At 40.2% G+C, this 19,669-nt stretch overlaps 1 protein-coding gene across 1 annotated transcript in view; it reads right to left on the bottom strand.

Annotated features, from left to right (window-relative positions):
* LOC111866290 overlaps positions 1–19,669 on the bottom strand; it is a 43,049-nt gene that overhangs the window by 21,298 nt on the left and 2,082 nt on the right. The gene's annotated exons all lie outside the window — the stretch shown is intronic.

The following is a 19,669-nucleotide window of genomic DNA, read 5'->3' as shown; positions in this document are numbered from 1 at the left end:
TTATTACTATGCAGTTTTAGTTTAGTTTTTTTGTGTTTTTTCCATCTTACCGTCTAATTGTAGTGATTCCACATTTACCAAAAAAACTACATCTACATGCATGTGACCCTTTGCTCCATTACAAATAATAATAATAATAATAAAAATGAGTCCTAACGGATCCTGTACACACCGCGTACGCACAGATCTATTTTCATACATAGTTTCACTTATATACCCATAAGATATACAGAAGTATATAAGGTATGCCGTCTACACAACAGTATTCTGTATTTAGGAAACAAAGAAAACAGTACTCTGTCAACATTTGCTTATATTATTATAATATTGTATTAATATATATACAGTGCGTTCAGTTAAGGAGGAAACTTCGCAACACCGCTGACCGGGCCGTACATTCCTCACAGACTGCTGCTGTAACTGCGGACAGCAGAATGAGTCATTAGCGCTGATAAACGCGCGCCGTTACAGTTCCAGCAGCAGTCTGTGAGGAATGTTGGGCCCGGTCAGCGGTGTTGCGAAGTTTCCTCCTTTGTTATATTATTATTATTATTATTTACAGATTATTATAATATAAGCAAATGTTGATACAGTAGTGTATTTTTTTTCTAAATACAGAATATGGTTGTGTAGACGGCTTACCTTATATACTTCTGTATATCTGACTTATGACACACAACAGGATGCACACTATTAAAATACTTTCACTAACGGTTCGTCTGTTTTCGCTGCCAAACCGAAACTAAATATAGACTCCGTGAGGCACGGACAGTGTTACTTTACACTCTACGAAGATACATATATCGGGTGCAAAACTTACATATTTTCGGAGTTTCATTACTGCACAAAAGTTCAGAGCTCTGAATTACGCGCTTCCAGTGACGCTTCTGTCTAGGGATTTCGTGCAGTTGATATGCAGCTATTGCTGCAGGCAGAAAATAAAAAGGAAAATAAACCATTATATTGAACTTTGTATCAAAAGAGAAACGTGTTTCATTGCACGACACGTTATTTAATTTGTATGCAAAAGTCTGGAGATCGTTCCTAAGTGTCTCCCACTGCCTCAGCTGAGGACGGACACAGATCCAGTGTCGGAGCGTTGTGTTCTTTAGAACACGGGATGATGGTCAAATTGCAAAAACGCAGAAATCTTGAGTGTTATATGCCAATGTCAGAACCCTTCAGAATCTACGTATTACAACTCGCTGGTGTACAGAGTCATCAGTACAATGACAATGCACCGGAGATGATTACGTCATATTTAAGGCAGGTTTTCCTTGTTTTAGAGGCCGGCATGATTGCCTAACTGGAAACGAGACAGCGTAATTTACTTTAAGAGTAACGCTGATGACAATGACCCACAACGCTAGAAAGAAAGTAAAGTGCAAAAATACATTTTTATAAAATTATGGCCTAGATAACAATGACATATGGTGTGATTGCATTCCAATAGAAGTAAATTGTTAGAATACTGGGACTAAAGACTGACATGTCCTGATAATAGCTGCTTTGCCTGCAGGCCAAAACCAAAATATTTAGGCGCTGATAGAAGGATAATATTAAAACGGATTGTCGAGAAATAGAGTGTGAATTTCTGGCTTGGATTCAAGAGGCTGGGAGAAGTGTCCAGCGAATACACTTATGAGTTCGATGTATAAACCTTTTGGGTCTCATAAAATCGTGGTAACTTCCTGGATCAAGTCGGTATTCGCGCGGCCACTGCGACCGGCCTTTACCTTTACCTACTCCTCTCAAATGACCAGAATTTCATAGAAATTTGTTTTATCAATCGAGTTACATGTTCGGCCCATTGTAACCCGCTAGGATCTAGTTTAGATGATAGAATTCCTCATTTTGTATTCTTTAAACTTGACTGCGAGATATATAGTAACGAGAAGAAAAAACATATGTTGGAAATTAATAAGAACAGCAGTTCATTTTGCGAATATTCACGGCCATGTTTTCTAGTTGAACGCCATTTTCTACTCTACAGGTCGCTCCAAGTCTAGAAGCATTCTGAAACATTACAGCTCACTTACTAAGATCATACAGGCACCTTGTGTCATCTGGATAATGTTCATTACAGACATTAAAAAAAAGCTGGGAGGATGATCAAAAATTCTGAGTAGTTAGCAGTTGCATATTTCAAGTCACTAACCCAGCAATCGCCAAAAGAGAGTGACCGAAAGTGCTAAAAATCTCAAGTTAGCCGACAACTCGCAATTATAGGAACAGAGCTTCAACTTCATGCAGAATTTCTCGGTCCATATCATTAGAAGATTTCACATAGCACGGCACATTGCAGACTGGACTGAGGCATCGGTCCGGATCGGCAGTGAAACCAATCCAATCTCCTGTCCAGTGGGCATCGGGGACAAAGCGACTTAGGCGTGAAGCTGACTACTCACAAATGTAAATCTGTTAAATGAATCCTTCTGACATTTCGTGGTAGTTGTTGACACTTTCGATTAATTAGACGCAAGTTCTGTACGTGCACTGGACAATAAAGGAAGACGCCGACATATCTGCACGTCAGAAGCTGGAGAAGTGTAACAGCGCATGCGCATCAGAATGCGTGGAAGTACAGACCTTCACCATATGCCTGTATAATAATATAAATAGTCGATGTTGCATTTGATGAAACAAAAGAAGAATTGTGTACATGTAAATGCCAACGCTAGTGAGGATATGTATGCAGAATTGGCATTGAAATATTCATTTATGTCTCGATGTTCCGCCATAAAAATTGTGTTACATACACAAATAATTGAAACAATCAAATCACTCTTGTTACTGTTTAATTCCCTTATCTGTTATACCAACAGAAAACAGCGTGCCAACGCACGTGAGTGGGTGACTTCGATACTTTTCATGGACAGACGAATTCAAGGCAGTAGCTGGCACGTGGTTGCGTTTCTAAACATCGACTACAGCGCTTCATGGTGTTGTTTCAACTGCAGGGGTTATACTAGCTAAGATATGGGATGAGGAAAAGGGCGAGTCAAGATGGCTTGTAATTTGAAGGTGATTCGAATTGGATACCTCACGAATACAATTTGAGAGAACTCCAAAAATATAATCAGTATTATTTCTTTTTGGAGTGTTACTTACACCATAAATGTTTTAGTCTGTTTCTCTTACACCTTCATTATATCGTTTTCTAGCATCTTGCAATCCTCTCAGCCGACCACGGTAGCTGAGCGGTCTAAGACATGTACTGTCTTTGCTCACTCGGAAGCTGGGATCGTGGGTTCGAATCCCACACAAGGCATGGATGTTTGGTGTGTATGCGTTTATTCTGTTTTTGTGTTGCCCTGTGTTTAGATAGAGGCCTTGCAACGAGCTGATCACCCGTCCAAGGAGTCCTGCCGTCTGTAAAATGATCACGAAACTGAGAAATCAGCCCTGTGCTCCACAGTGGGAGCAAGAGGAAGGAATAAAATCCTGTTAAGCATAAACCCTCAATACTTACTTTCGCCGGCAGACTCTAAAGGGTCTTGAAGATGGTGTAAGACTCTCGAGATCGCTGAATTTTTGGAATTTGTACATCGTCCAGTATTCTAAAGAACGCAAGTTTCGGAAACGATCTGTTTCCGTCCCCACGTGTGGGGAGTGGGAAACACTTATTCTGATGGGTCCGTTAGAAGGAGCTAACACCAATCACTGGACGCTTCTGCAGCAATGATCTTGTCTGAGTAAGGACGAACACTACAGCTAATACGGGGTTCATTCTTCTGCAAAATGGAGGTTACGAAACAACAGTATGTCGACTATTTTCATTGCCGAGATACTAGCATAAGTGTGCCCCAATATACGTTTTTGAATCAGTTATCTTGTCTGAGCAAACACGAACTGAGACTCACATTGGTTGCATTGTCTCTGTAGCCTTTGAATCATTCCAATGTCCAAACAAATATAATTTACTCATCTATAACATTTTCAGGCGTAGTAACATTTTCAAACGTTTTTGAAAAATTACAACCAAAGATGCTCCATATCTACACAAAATGGATTCGTGGCTTTTCTATATATATATATACACATTTTTTTTCTTATTCCTGTTGCTCCCAGTTGGAGCATAGGGCATTCATGAAACGCTTCGTTTCATTTCAGTTTCTTAATCTAAGATAATCCATGGAACTTCTTGGACCGGGGATCAGCCCGTAGCAAGGCCGCTACCTAATTCAAAACACAGAATACACACAGACATCCATGCCTTGAGTGGGATTCGAACTCACGATCCCAGTGTTCGAGAGGGCGAAGACATTTCATGCCTTAGACCGCGCGGCCAATGTGATTGGCTGGCTTTTCTACACGAGCGATCAATTTACGAACGAGTTTGTTGAAGTCATGTAAGTAATTGCAATTTATATCGTTACATCCGAGGAAACACAGAACACGGTAAACAGAAGGACAATAGTGATTCAGTTTTCCCAGAAAGAGACATGTCACGCTTTGTCGTTTGTCAGCGTTTCCGCTGCAGCCTATGTCACTTGCTTTCCCATAGAATTTTATTCTCTTGAAACTGCAGTTTTGCAGTCATCAGCTTTACGGTGTGAATGCCTGTCATACGAACGTGAAGACATAAGACAAGACTGCCGCCCTGTTTTCGGTGTTCAGTGGATAGTATACGCTACTTAAAGTAAATCCTAGGATTTGCTTGAAATTTTCATGATTACTCAGCTCCTCAGTAAATTGTTTTTATCGAAACCAAATTCTCATTCACGCGTTAACAAAACCTACCAATGGGTCTTGTCCTGATGTCAATCAAATCAAATACAGTAAAACTTGGTTATAGCAACATCGGTTTCTGCGACACCTTGTCTATTGCGTCAAATATTCAATGGTACGAACTAATTCCTCATAAAGCAACTGTTTTTATACCTTGCTTAGTACGACATGCACAAATGCATCAACCTCGTATGTAACGTCATTTTCATTCCTGAATTTCTCTGATATGGACATTGAACGTAATTTAGAAAGTGTGTATTGGGCAAGTAACAGGAAACAGATGAAGATAACTGATTACTGTACTCGTATCTAGGTACAGTAAGGCACAACAATTGATGTAATCTACTGTAATTTGGTGAGTAGGCCTACCTTTAATATACAGTATTAGTGCGGTGTGTATTGTCAGTGAAAAGCGCTGTAATATGTCTTTGATATTACACATTTGGGCAATTCCACGTTAATGTTACGTTAGTCTGTACTTAACTACGTATTTCACTAAAAAATGCAACATTTTAACTCGGTTTTTGGTAGATTTTTACGTGACTAACATAAGGCTACTGTGGAAGTGCCCATTTCGGTTACAACGACATTCGTTTATAACGACACTATTTTTAGGTCCCTTTGATGACGTTATAACCCAAGTTCTACTGTATTTCCTTAAGATAAATGTTAACATTGCACGAAGTGGCCTCTTCCTTTGAGGATTTCCAACTACAACTGTCCATGTATTCTTCTTTTATGTCATTAAAATGTCATTTGTCTTCGAAAGGAAACATGTTAGGAAACAAACCATAACCTAACAAATTCTGGGATTCCATCACGGTTGTTTAATTATCTCGAAACTCATACGGTTTGCAGAGAAATTTTGTTTGGCGTAAGATTTGTGTTTCGTTATTGTATTTAAGCATCCTGTTGCATTTCTATAACATTCACATAGAATATTTATACAGATAACGGAACCTTATTCTTCGTGACTCATGTATATCTACCATTTTTCTTCGAAATATTTTTCGCTTAGATAAATGTTTCGAGAGTTACGATCGAGATGCGTGTCGAAACAAATGTACGTGCGTGTTTATGTATAATGGGTACTATTATGGATCGGTTACGTATAACCAGAACTGGAATATATCAACAGATTTTATTACCCCCCCCCCATATAAAATGCCATATATATTTGCGCAGAGGTTCTCGGGTTGTTACATGTAAGCTGACGGAAGACAATATTAGGCAATATTTGTTTTTTACAAAATTTTCTTTTCGAATATGCCAAAGAAAGAACTCTCTTTAAGGGCAAAAACTATTGTCCCATTAAATGTACGTAAATCTTAAAGCATATCTACTAATCCTACAGAAAACCAATACTTGGATATTATGTCGGGAAAATTTAAAGTATTCGATAGCTGAGTGGTGTAAACGTGGTCTAATTAACAGATGTGGGTCACTCAATTGTATAATTGTTATTTCATAGCCCTCACTAGCGTGTCATACAGTCCGAAGTATCTAAAGAGAATATGAAGTCACAAGTTCTTCGAATTTCTTAGTTTCTTAGCTTTATTTTAGAAATAAATGAAAGCAAAATTCCGCATAAATAAATGCACTGGGACAGCAAGATTACCTTATCGAAGAATTATGTAACGTGTAATAAGCTAGTAGTTCACCTCCAAAATACTCAACATACTAAGTCTGTATTTGGCTCCACATAAATTGTGGGACTACTTTCGCGTTAATTTGCGTGACATAATTCTCATTCTAATTATCATACAGCACAAATAAATCTTTACTATTTGTTTCCAAACGGGTTCAAGGTATAAATAAATCTGAAAATAATAAAAAGATATTGTCGTGTGTATGAGTGACTCTCGACGGGGTTCTAGATTGGAGATTGGATTTATTGGTCACTTTAACACACAGCTCGTAACTACACTTAATGATAGCGCCATTGCTGATCTCCACACTTTACAAGTCACTAGAGCACACAGAGTAGTGTTCCCAGTCTCTTACAGACTCCACTAGTCGTTTCCTGGTAACGGATTCTAACAGTGGCTATTCATCTACTTCCGTGCTCAAGTCTACTCTGAGTGGCGGCTCGCATTCAACTGACTAACTATCAGCGTCAGAGTCAGAATTACTTTACGACTGGCGGCTTACCGCCAATCAGTTCGTCTTGGCGTCAAGCCCCTTGAGACTTACGACCAGATTTTTTTTTCAACTGAACACTTGTGGTTATAGTCCTCATGTAACATCCTCTCTAACGAGAGGATGGGCCTGTCGTTTACAATTGCTGCTGGTCCTCGTCAGCGCATCATTCTCGGGTCCGAGTCTCGCGTAACTCATGACCATATTTTACTGTCTCAGATTCTAGACTTCCCCAGTTTGGTGGACCAGGTCCCAGTATTTATATCCCCCAGAAATAGGGCGGCCCAGTTATACCCCCAGGCATTGGTTTCCCTTTTCGTCGTCTCCTATGACTCGCAGGGCTACGGTGGAGGTATTCGAATCAGCCTCCACGCAGACTACTGACCTAACTTCTAAGCCTGTCTCGGTTATAACATTTCGGCTCGTACCAACAGAAAACACAGCTATTCTAGTCTTGCTCAAATCGTTTCAATGGGAAAGTGATTTGCTTGTGAAAGTGTTACCCAGTAATGGCTCTGGTATATTTGCTTATCTTGCGGTCGTTGTCTAGTAACGGATGCTGTATAGTTGTTTGTTTCGAGGTCGTTACCCAGTAACGGCCCTACACGCTACAATATATATGAGTACATCACAAGGATTGTTTCAAATGTCTTCCGCTTAAATACTTAACGAAACAAAAAGGGCAAATTATTCATGTGTCAAAGTAGTGCATTATTAGCTTCGCAGTAATTGATATGGATCTCAAACAAATTAACCTCGACTACAATGCGGTAGCTTATGCATAACAATAAAAATCGAATTTGGGAAATATACGTCCTCTAAATTGGAGTAGACCCTTCAGCTTTCAATTCCCCTGTTATAAAGGGCACAAGCTGACGCATGCGCACTTCTTAGTTTGCGCATACAACCGTTAAAGCCTTTATGTAATGTCGTGTGTCATTATACACAAAATGTTTTGACATTTCACTTGAGTCATTCAGTCCACGTTTTTATTACGTAATTCAGAAAGTCCTGCTGATAACTAGACGTTTCCGTCTCCTGCCAAATAACTATAAGCATATCAGGAAATTCTAGAATAGAATTCTGAGAGTCATGCTGCATTGTTGTCAAATGCATAAAGATTTTTTTTTTGTGAAACACTGTACATCAAGGTGACTAAGACTGAAGATCTCACGGGGGGGGGAATGAAGGTTACTGTCTTCTAGATGTGACGTCGTGTAATTTTGTAACTTTTTCCGACGTTTAGGAAAAATAGCACATTCTTCAGAAACGATAGTAAACGTTTGCTAGGGTGCAGGGCATCAGTTCCCGGAGACAACAGTCTTCACTCTACCCCGAACTGTAAATATGTGAGCCAAGCTAACCGAAAACCGCGTGTAGTTGTTAATATCCCTGCTTGGTATTTGGGAGATGTATGTCTCAGTGCTCGGCTGGGGACCAGTAATCATGAATGAAGATTTTCGTCGTTTGCTTTAGTCCTTCCATAATAATATACCGATAATTTAAAACGTGTCACAAGCTTCCCAGTTCACCATTCACACACATATCATTAGATACTATATATCTCTGTGCTTGAACTATCTTCCTGCTCTCAGATCCATGCCATAAAGGCGTGTAGGCAGCATCAACGCAAACCTCCAAACCATATGTAAGTGATCAGCTTCACGCTCTTGTTGGCCCCAGATCCGCTTAAAGAGCCCGCAGTAACATTTCAATTGGGAAACGATTTGTGTGTTTGTGGCTTATTTAATGAATCTGTCCGTAACTCAGATTATATACCGTCAAACTATGGGATGACAGTGAATACTGAATTAGAAAGGTTGTGAAAGAAATAGGCCATGGACTATTTAAAGGAAGTGAACCGGCATTTTCCTGGAGGGACTGAGGAAAACCATAAAATACGTCATTCAAGAAATTCATGTTCCGGCCAAGATTCGAGCAGAGCACCAGGTGTCTTTACCGGGGGGGGGGGGCGCGATTTTACAAAGTACCTCCAGGCAACTATGCCACGACCGCTTTCTTCCAATCCTTTCCACTTCATCCTACCATTCGGAGCTACTTAGTCTGAAGCGCAGCGGCCTCCGTAGTCTAGAGGTAACGTTCCCACCTCATGACTCGTAGTACGCGGATTCAAATACCCGGCGGAGGTCGTCGAATTTTTAAGGGCGGAAAAATTCAGGGAACAAGTCCTCCTCCGGGAGGGACTTTAAGCCGTGGGTCCCGTGTCGTAGCTTTACGGCACGTAAAAGAACCTCATATCTCCAAAGGAGGTCACTGAGCCAAATTAACGGACGTTTCCCGCCCAACAGCAGTCTCTAATACCTCTGGTAGATGGGGGAAGCATTATAGATACCTCTCAGCTAGTAGAGCCGGTCTCGCTGGCTGGGCGGGACTGATGGTAAGCACCAGTACCGGTAGGATATAGAGACTGGTTTAAATCATAGAGGGAAGCACAATGGACCAATACAGGTCTCAGTGCATGGGGAAACCCACCCTCTCCAATAACTAACTAATTAGTCTGAAGCGTCGTAAAAGGATGTACAAAAGAGGGTAATTACAATTCAGCGACCCATTTTGTGCTCAGTTTCTATGGTCTACAAATTCTGATTACGTTAAGTTTTCTCAACATAACCTTTAAGTTAAATTTAAAAAAATTCGCTAGTAGGGAGGGGGGTGGAGTCCAGCTGGGTCCACTCGGCACTGCGGCCACTGATTGGCCTATTGTACTTGCCCCGGGTGATTATGATGATGGAGAATTTGGTGGAATGAAGATTGGCAGGGGAAACCGAAGTACTCGGAGAAAACCCGCCCCAGCCCACTTCGTCCACCACAAATCCCACTTGACCAGACCCGGGATCGAATCCGGGCTGCAACCTTTAAGTTTCTAAACATCGCATATTTCAAGGTAGTATTCCGACATTCGCCGGAGCGATCAAACAAACCATGAAAGTATTTGATTAGTATCGTCTGTACACTTTCTGAGTTTCGGCCAGCATTCTCTCAAATGTGACACCAACTTTCACGTTCTTCTGAGTTATGGAAACTAACAATGACTTTTACAGTTTTTTATACAGATTAATAAAGGTAAAGCTATGAAGTATTTGTGTTTAAGCACCACGACTTGAAGGAATAGGTCTACAGGTGAAGCGGAGTTAAATGCCTACGCATTCCTGACCTGCGCACTCGATGGAAGCGGGTTGTGATACACCGTGCTAGCCATTGGAACCTTCGGGCTGCAGGCTGTGAGAGCCCCAGCGTCGGTCTCGAGGAGGTGCTGAAGGGAAGAATCCTTACTCCTGCTGCGAGTTCAGCCCGGAAACATGCACTTACCGGCTGTGCTATCTGACTCATCTCAGTGATTATTTGTTTTGGTCTTGATTCTACACTGTAACTTCGTAACCCTTCTGAAATAATACATGATCCATCAGGCATTGTCGAAATATTTTTGGTTGAACGAGAAGTTGCAAAATTCGGCTATTAGCTTCACCATATCTGTCTGTCAGTCTGCCCGTCCTTCTGTTTGACGTTTAGGAGGTTTGCTGAGGTTTGTCGGCAAAATCCAATTACAGTTAACATCGGATATCAATAAGGGTCATTGTTACACGAAGACCTACATTCGTTTCAGCACGCACCTACAATTTAAGTAGTTTAATATCTGTCGGAATGACAAATGATTCAAACAAAATTTGCAAAGAAAACTAAACACACGCTTTATGCCAAAATCACATTTTCTTGAACCCTTGGGGTTTGTTTCGAGATGTTTGAGCGACAGGGAGCGACCGCGGTAGAGCTGTTATGTTATGTTATGTTATGTTATCCTATAAAGAAGAGATCGTGAGGCAAGTGGTGGGTATGACTGATCACCTTGACCATTCTGCCAGTCATTTAGAGATACATTGAGCTTCAGTGTACGAGAGGCAACAGCAAGAGCCCTCAGATACTCATGTCGATGTTATCAGCTTGTGAGGTACTTACACGAGGGAAGGCCGTGGTAACTGCTTCGCCTCTTCTTCGTTCGAGGACAGTACATTTCCTAATTTGTGTATACTTTACTTGCACAAATGGAATATATTATAGTACATGTCATATACATCTTCCTGAGTTTATTATCTGTAAATTTTCATGAAGGATTTCATGGAACCGGTATTTTGAGGCGAAACTGAAAGTTGTCAAGCGAATTTAATTTTGGCGAGTACCCACTAATTTTAAGCCCCGAACTGAATTCATTAAATATATCTCAAATAGATCACTGTATAAAAAAAAATACGTTAGAGCATTCCGTAAAACGTAGCCCTCGTTATGTTACGTAATTGTCATCTTATACATTTCTTTCCATAGTATACAGGAATTTTGCGAAATAAAGTACTACAAACGCAATGCGATAAGGTTACACGTATACGTGCAACAGATGAAAATCAAGAGTAATTATGTACGAAATATAACAGACAATGAACCTGCAAAATATTTGTACCAAGCCAGCAATCTTGTACAAGGATTTTGTATTACTGGTTGTGGGATGAATTAAATAAGACTTTGGAGAAGCAGTCCTTGACATTACTGGATGAACAAACTTCGCCTTGCGTTCTGTCTAGCCTAATGTTTTCGGGTGCGGTCATACTGTACTAGAAGACTGAAGGTCACAGAAAGGGAAAAATTAATTTCATACCGCAAGTGTGTCGAACGTCATGCTGCTGTGTCAATATCAATGCGTGTCAATAACGAAGGAACAGCGTCGCTAGCCAGCCTTACAGACACGTCACTGCAACAGCTGAGTCTTAATGGCACATTGCCGTGACAACGACTAGCCCACTCTTTGTTTCTGGTCTGGCATGTGTGGTAAAGAAAGAGGCAAACCTTCTTCCTAGAGTCACACCATGAAGACACATTGCAGGTGTTGTCAGCCGTTGTCTGAAGGGAATTTAACGTACACGAAAATTTCGGAGTTGGTTTTGGTTCCGTTCTCACGCGGTCATCCCATATAATGAGAAATATTGTACTTCTTTTGGCTTATTTTGGACTTCACCCATCGTCTGGTATGTAAAAGACAAAAAGACAAAAAAAACCACGACGTTTCGGAGACTGCATCTGTCTCCGGACCAATGATTGAGACTAGTTCTTTCTAAGGGGCCCAACTGAGTAGGTTTATCCTTCCCTATACACCTGAAGACGGAGACAGATCCAGTCTCCGAAACGTCGTGGTTTTTTGTCTTTTACATACCAGACGATGGGTGAAGTCCAAAATAAGCCAAAAGAAGTACAGTATACACCATCGTCAGAATCCTTTCAAGTTTATCTGAGAAATATTGTATTTATTTCATTTTGCATATACGGATAATGGTACACACTATACTAGATACCTGTGAATATATCGTAATAATATTGCACACCCGGCTAACCTTCAAGAGTTCAGAGTTCGATCCTCACAGCCGCCATTAATCACCAAAATTATGCAAACTCAAATTAGATATCGTCTATATTAGTACTATAACGATTACCAGTCGCCTAAAGATGGGAGTAAAGGTAACTCCCGAAACGTCATATACTCTGAATATAGACCACCTGAGACAATGGACAAAATCTAGTATGTATAATTTGTGGTGTAAGACTCTACTGTCAAAACATTTAGAGAAGTGATCTTAGGAGGAATGTCTCTCGCCCAGAATTTCACTTTACAAATTTTGTAAAATCTAGCCAATTCTGGCATCCCTTCCATCACCTACTCACTCGCTATAGTCCTCCCAACATTAAGAATATTTGCAGGTTTTATGAGCTTTCGATTAGTTGGTAAGATGTTTATGGTCGTTGAGTAAGTAAACATGTGGAAGGAGGCTTATTTTAAGTTTATCCCTATAGTCATTTCGAGATACGGGATAAGGATGATTAAACTCAAGTTGGGATAAGAAGTAATCTGGCTGAGACTCGAACACACACGTCCCGAAAATGAGCCTACGAAGTCAGCCCTACACCAGGCTGCTCGGCTTAATGGTTCTTATTTCGAACGCTGCTGTCAAAATTTCCACTTACCACAACAAACTTAATTTTAAATTCATTTTCTATAATAAAAAGTAGAAATCCACGCACTAAGCCGCGTATTACATTACTGTTCTTCCTAAATTAACAGTTTTACACTTGCCACGTGGGGCACGCGGTAGTGTAGTTACTTGAGGCACCAACTTACATGGCGGATGATCGTGGGTTCGATTGTAAAAGTGCACTCGACAGGCAAGTTCTACATAAGGAACTGTAATTATATGCTAATAGCCATGCTCTTTAAATAAATTACAAGTAAATAAAACGTATGTAATGTGATAAATGGAAGTGATATTCTGTAATTCCGGAGGTGACTTATTTTAAACTGATTAATTAAGATTACGACGAGTTCTTCCCTTAAAATAAACAAACATTAAATATACATGCAACTAATTCCAACGCGTCGATCGCGGGATGATTTTTGGTCGATCTCATAGGCCTATAAGGAAATTAGGAAATTATACGTGAAAACCACGTAAATTTACTTGTAATATAATATGATTATATTCAGATTTTGAAGAGAAAATACGTATTAAAGTAGTCTGTACTTTCAATGTATGTTACTTTTACAACAAACATCATGTGTCGCGTTATTTTTACCAATATTTTTGCTTAAAACTAGGTACGAAGGGGTGGTAGATCACTGGCAGTTTTGACACTAAAAAGTCGATCACAACCTGTTTGAAGTTGGACATGCCTGCACTAATTCATACCATTCCCGATGAGCTCACTGAATTTTTTTCAATTGCCCTAATCCTTTCATCCGCGCTATGACCCTGGGGTCGACTCAGCCTCTAACAGAAATGAGTACCAGGAATCTTCCTGGGGGGTAAAGGGGGCTGACAACCTCACCGCCATCTGTGAGCTTATTGCCTAGAAAATGTGGAAGCCTCGAAGTCTCAGAACTCTATGGGCCTCAGAATAGTTTTTTCTTATCTTTGCACTTGTTATATGGAATCTCTCGGTCCATTACGGTTCAGAAAATTGCAAAGAGGACTGCAGTGTTACTTTGCAGCGGTGAGCAATTGTTCAAAATGCAAGTGTAATGGCAGTGCGCTTAACTTGCTGCTACCATTAGATGAATAGCATATACTACACACTGTGATGGTCAGTATAGCGCCGGTGCTAGGTTCGAATCTCGGCCGGGCCACCGGTTATTTCTATCGAGGATTTTAGTGGTTTTCCTCAGTCCGGACGGATAAATGCAGGGATAATTCGTTCCAAGCTGTTTACAATTTGTTATCCGTCAGTCATTTCGGCAATGTACAGTGTACATTCGGACAATTATGTCAATAAATAAACCACACAAAATTACTCGCAGTCTAAACTTGCTGCAATGCAGAAATAATCAAAAAGCCTCAAGGTCGTATTATTAAGTATTAAGCAAGTGAAATGAAAAGAAACTACGGCGAGATCGTGTACAGTTCGCAGTGTCTGGCGAAGAAACAGCCCGGTGACATCAGAAACGAGCGAACTCTATTACGTCACTAGACCGCATAATGGCGGTACCTGTTGGCTGTCACAAATTTGTAAATGCACCGATTCCCCATTCTTGTATTATAGCAACATACAGTCCATACGGCCACTCATCTCTCGCTCGGAAGCCGGGATCATGGGTTCGAATCCCACATAAGGCATAGATGTTTGATAGATGTACGAGTTTATTCTGTGTTTGTGTTGTCCTGTGTTTAGGTAAAGGCCTTGCGACGAGCTGATCACCCGTCCAAGGAGTCCTACCGACTGTAGAATAATGAAATGAAAAACAATCTCGACACCGCAAGGCATAAATGGAATAGATTAAGTAAGTACAGCCAATACCGGAATAAATAAACAACAAACAAGGGAACGAACGTCTAATTACATAGCGTCTTCAGTTGATGATTCGTTTGTCGTTTTGGTTTACGTAGATTTTCCTGCCAAAAGATTTCCAAAATCTTCGAATAATTTTTATCTCACTTGTGAATAATGTTATATTTTAGCGTCCTGTTGCACTGATTTAAGTCCATGATTTATTTTATCCGTCTTCCAGTGCATACACTCATCTATCCCCTCTTCTCACTCGCACTACATGTTTCGGCACAAAAGTGCCATCTTCAGGTGCTGATCCAATCCACGACAAACTAGTTCATTGCATGCCTTGTCTATACATACTAAAATAACTAAAATATATATTTATCATATATACTGATAAATGTTAAGTGTTAAAATATTAAAGTTGTACAGGATATTTCATTCCTACGTCGTGTTTCATTACGCGAGTCACATCTATCATCTTCTGTTGGAGCACTCTTTCACTATCGTGTATTGTGCTCTGTGTTGCGTCTTGCAGTATAACACACGCAGTCACAGGAGCAAGACCCAACACAGAGCACAATACACGATAGTGAAAGAGTGCTCCAACAGAAGATGATAGATGTGACTCGCGTAATGAAACACGACGTAGGAATGAAATATCCTGTACAATTTTAATATTTTAACACTTAACATTTATCAGTATATATGATAAATATATATTTTAGTTATTTTAGTATGTATAGACAAGGCATGCAGTGAAATAGTTTGTCGTGGATTGGATCAGCACCTGAAGATGGCACTTTTGTGCCGAAACATGTAGTGCGAGTGAGAAGAGGGGATAGATGAGTGTATGCACTGGAAGACGGATAAAATAAATCACTTGTGAATATTAGCTCCGAGAAAAGAACTAAATTAGATGAGGTGTTTCAGAAACATGGTAATGCTCTTCCTTGAGTGTTCTAAAATCTTTGTTCGGGTTTCAAGCAAAAGAGTGGTGAATGACTACAAAAACATTATTTATAGATAGAACTTCAAATTCTATCAAGTGTTTCCATGTGATAAGACGGAGGCTTCTTGCATTTCAGATTACACGTATAGGTACTGCAGCTTGCAGTGCGGACTGCATGTTCTTTAATGTGCGCATTTCGAGGTAGTGGCGTCTACACTGAGATTCAAATTGTCTGCCTCAGCGTTATGAGAAAACGACTATTTACTGGCACACGGGTTCATTCCGCTTCAGATGTTCATACATGTAACCGAAAAAATATCTCTAACTACGCCTCAGAATCCAAAACAGCGATTTTCAACCGATGTGCCGCTGGACACCGATGTGACGCGAAGGGTCCGGAGGTTTGCCGCGGGAGTTTGGGGAAAAGACAAAAAGAAGAGGAATAAAAAATTGTCGAGGTAAAATTTAGGAGTACTGTGTATTTTTCATAAAATGTCGATAAGAACAAAAACAATAACAGCTCAATAAAAAAGTTATTATACTAAAGTTCCAAGAAATTCCGCCCCTAATGTTCCCGATCCAAAAATAACTCTCCACTGTACTTTTACCATCTCGCCTTTCACTCTTATCTTCAGTCAGCTGTTGTTGGGATCAGGTGTGTTACTCCGTGTGAGTTTGCACTAATGCGTTTTTGTTTTGCTGTTTCTATTTGGTTTTAGTTAGTTTGTTATTTCTTAACTTAGGTGTTTTTATTTTTATTATATGGCTTATTGAACATGGGCAGATTCATAATCATAAAACGTAAGATAGACAATTACAACAAATTAAGCGTGGCTGACACTAGTTTTGATAGTATCACACATAATACGATGAGTGTTAGTTCTACAACCGTCGTTTGTCAATGTAATGAACACTTGTCCTTCGGATTCACTCGTCTGGAGAAGAGAAGCCACGTCTAAGTGTGTTGTTTGTCACGCGAAACAGGCAAACCAAAGTATGGTTCCAAGTAAGCTGAAAAAACACCTTCACACAAAGCAATCACTTTTATGCGAGAAACCAACTGAATATAAGGCCTATAGTTATCAAACACACCAGGCTGAACAGCGGACCGAAATCACAACTGTTTCTGAAAGAGCTCAAGAAGCAAGCTAAACCGTTGCCGAACTCGTGGCAAAATAGATGAAATCACTTAAAATTGCCGAGTTAGTAATTTTATCAGCATGCTGTAAAATTCTAAATATTCATATCATGTTTGGCGAGGAATATGAAAAAGAGATTTTGAAAATCCCTATGTCAGATAACAGTGTTAGCTGGCGTATGCAAGACATGTTTCAAGACGCTGAGTCACAGCTGATAGCCAGAATAATAAAAGGGAACAAAGTTTAAATGTTTGGGCTGACAAATTTGCAGACTGGACAGAAATCTTGTCAATATGCTCGTAATTCTACAAAGTTTGTCATTGCTGAGTAAAAACGTCGAAAAGTATTTCCCTTCACTTTAAGGATGAGAGATCCGTTGTGAAGTGCGTTCGAGCCAGCAGAACTAACTGTTGCAGAAGAAGATGAGCTGACGGAAATAAGAAAGGACAGGAGACCAAAATGGAAGCATTCACCACCAGATACGGCCTCATTCTGGTTGTCTCTCCGACAGGAGTACCCCATCATCACAGAGACGGTGATTGAAGCGCTCCTTCCTTCTCTACGTCGTATCTGTGTGAGGCCGCTCTTCTCTGCTATGAACAGGTCGCGGCTTCAAGCACTGGAGGAGGACTTGTGGGTATGCTTGTCAACCATCCGACCTCGGACAAGGGACCTCATGAGGCATCACCACGCACAGGCTTCCACTGATATTTTTATGTTTACGTAAAGGATAGTCTCTTTCCAAAAACAAGATCACATTTAGTGGAGAAACTGTTTTGGAAGAGACTGTGGACCTGTCGTCTGACAGATTACTGATGAATTAATGAAAGGTACCTTATTTCTACTCGTGTTTATATATAAAAATCTTGTCCTCTTTACACTTATTGTAAGTGGAAACCTTTAATGTAGCATTAAAACTTTTCATCATAGAGCAGACTGTTTTATTCAAGACCTGATTTTTCATTATTTCACTGAGTAAAAGAGAGGCCATGTGACAGAGGGACAGTGGACAGACCCCAGTGGAGTACGTCATAGGATTTCTTAAATGACACCTTTTTCAATAATACCTCATTTCAATATTTGGAATAATAACAGATATAAATATAAATTTTAAAAATAAATATTTTGGAATCCATAATCAACACAGCTTTACAAATAAGGCAATGATTAGAATTTTAGGTACTGAACATCTTAATCTTAATCTTAATACTCGTTTTTAATGATAAAATCTCTCCTTTAAAACTGATGGTGTACCTTGAAAATTTTAGCAATTATTTTCAGTGTGCCGTGAGTTGAAAAATATTGAAAATCTCTGATCTAAAGGTTCTACACCTCAACTATGAAATCCCGCCAGTGTCGTCCACTTCCATACGATCGCTTTCTAAGAGGTTTCCACACCAAAATTATGTATTCTTTCCTTGTCTATCCCCAACTCTGCCACTTCGTAGCTCCCTTGATTTCATTATCCTAACAATACTAGGCGACCTGGATGAACTACTGAGTTACTCTTTATGAAATAACACACGGTCTTTGTTTCATTTTTCTTAGGTTCAGATTATTCGTTTAATCTCTCTCAATCACCACAGTATCTGGTAACGAGGGTACTGGTGACGTAACAGTTTATGTGGATTATTAATTTTATTTAAAGGCGTTGTAGAAGAAAAGAGTCGTAACCTATTTAAAAGCATGATTCCAGCATTTGCCTACAGGTACTGAGGAAAGGCACCAAAATCTCAGTGACAGCAAATGGTAACTGCGCCCAGATTCCATCCGAGCACTTTCCCTAACTGGTCCTCGTGGTGGCAATACAAGCAATACACGTGTTCGGATTGTAAGGAAGAGCGTGACTATAGAGAAGTTTGTGTTGATGTGCGTCACCACATTCGGACATGAGGTTAGGTTAGATTTCGTATGTTTAATTATTTGAAGAATTATACGTTAATCTAGCCGGTCACGGTAGCCGAGCGGTCTAAGGCATGCACTGTCTTCACTCGCTCGGAAGCCGGGATCGTGGGTTCGAATCCCACTCAGGGCATGGATGTTTGTGTGCGTTTTTCTGTGTTTGTCTACAGGTAGAGGCCTTGCGACGAGCTGCTCAATCGCCCAAGGAGTCCTACCGCATGTGTAGGATCTAGAAAACCGAAGTGAAACGGAAAGTTTCATGGAGGTACGCCTAGGCCCAAATTGGGGGGCTGTAGCGCCACGGAAAAAAAAAAAGTTAATCTAAAGTTGTCTAAAAATTCAGTTCCTACGACACAGGAAACACTGCAATTCCGTAACAAAGACGAACCTGTTTATACTGTTCATGGAAGTCATCGATGGTTACTCTTTCAATCATATCAAACGCATAAATACATTCCACGGGCGAAGTACAGAGCATCTGATGATTAAAGCGGGCAGTATGTACTACAGTTTGTACCAGTGGTTCTCAACCTCTGTCACACCGCGGCCCGGTAAATTCTTTTTTCTATAAGACGAGGTCCCGGTACCGGGCAGCGGCCCGGCGATTGAGAAACTCTGGTCTACATTGTGCTTTGAGGGTGGAGCTGCTTTACGCTTCATTATTCTTTGTACTGGATGCTTTGTGCTACCGGTTAATAACGTCCATAGTTATATTCAAGTACCGAAACAATATGACTATCAATAAGCGATTTTATGTACGGAGACATCATAGTGTTGTGGTTCATAAATTAGTAGGCCTAACGAATATTATTTTCTCTCTCTCACACGATCTAAGCTACTGGAAGCCTGCCAAAAAATTTCAATTGGCCCCTCTCCAATATCCAGCTTATATTATTAATAATACGGTCATTTGGGAGATCTAGATGTAGATAGGATAATATTAAAATTATTTAAAAAACTAAAGCTATCCCTGTAACAGGCCGTG

The sequence above is a fragment of the Cryptotermes secundus genome, unplaced genomic scaffold (assembly GCF_002891405.2).
Source record: "Cryptotermes secundus unplaced genomic scaffold, Csec_1.0 scaffold1025, whole genome shotgun sequence".
Taxonomy (NCBI): Eukaryota; Metazoa; Arthropoda; class Insecta; order Blattodea; family Kalotermitidae; genus Cryptotermes; species Cryptotermes secundus.
Note: the sequence above shows the minus strand (reverse complement) of the source record. Positions and strands in the feature narration are given on the sequence as shown.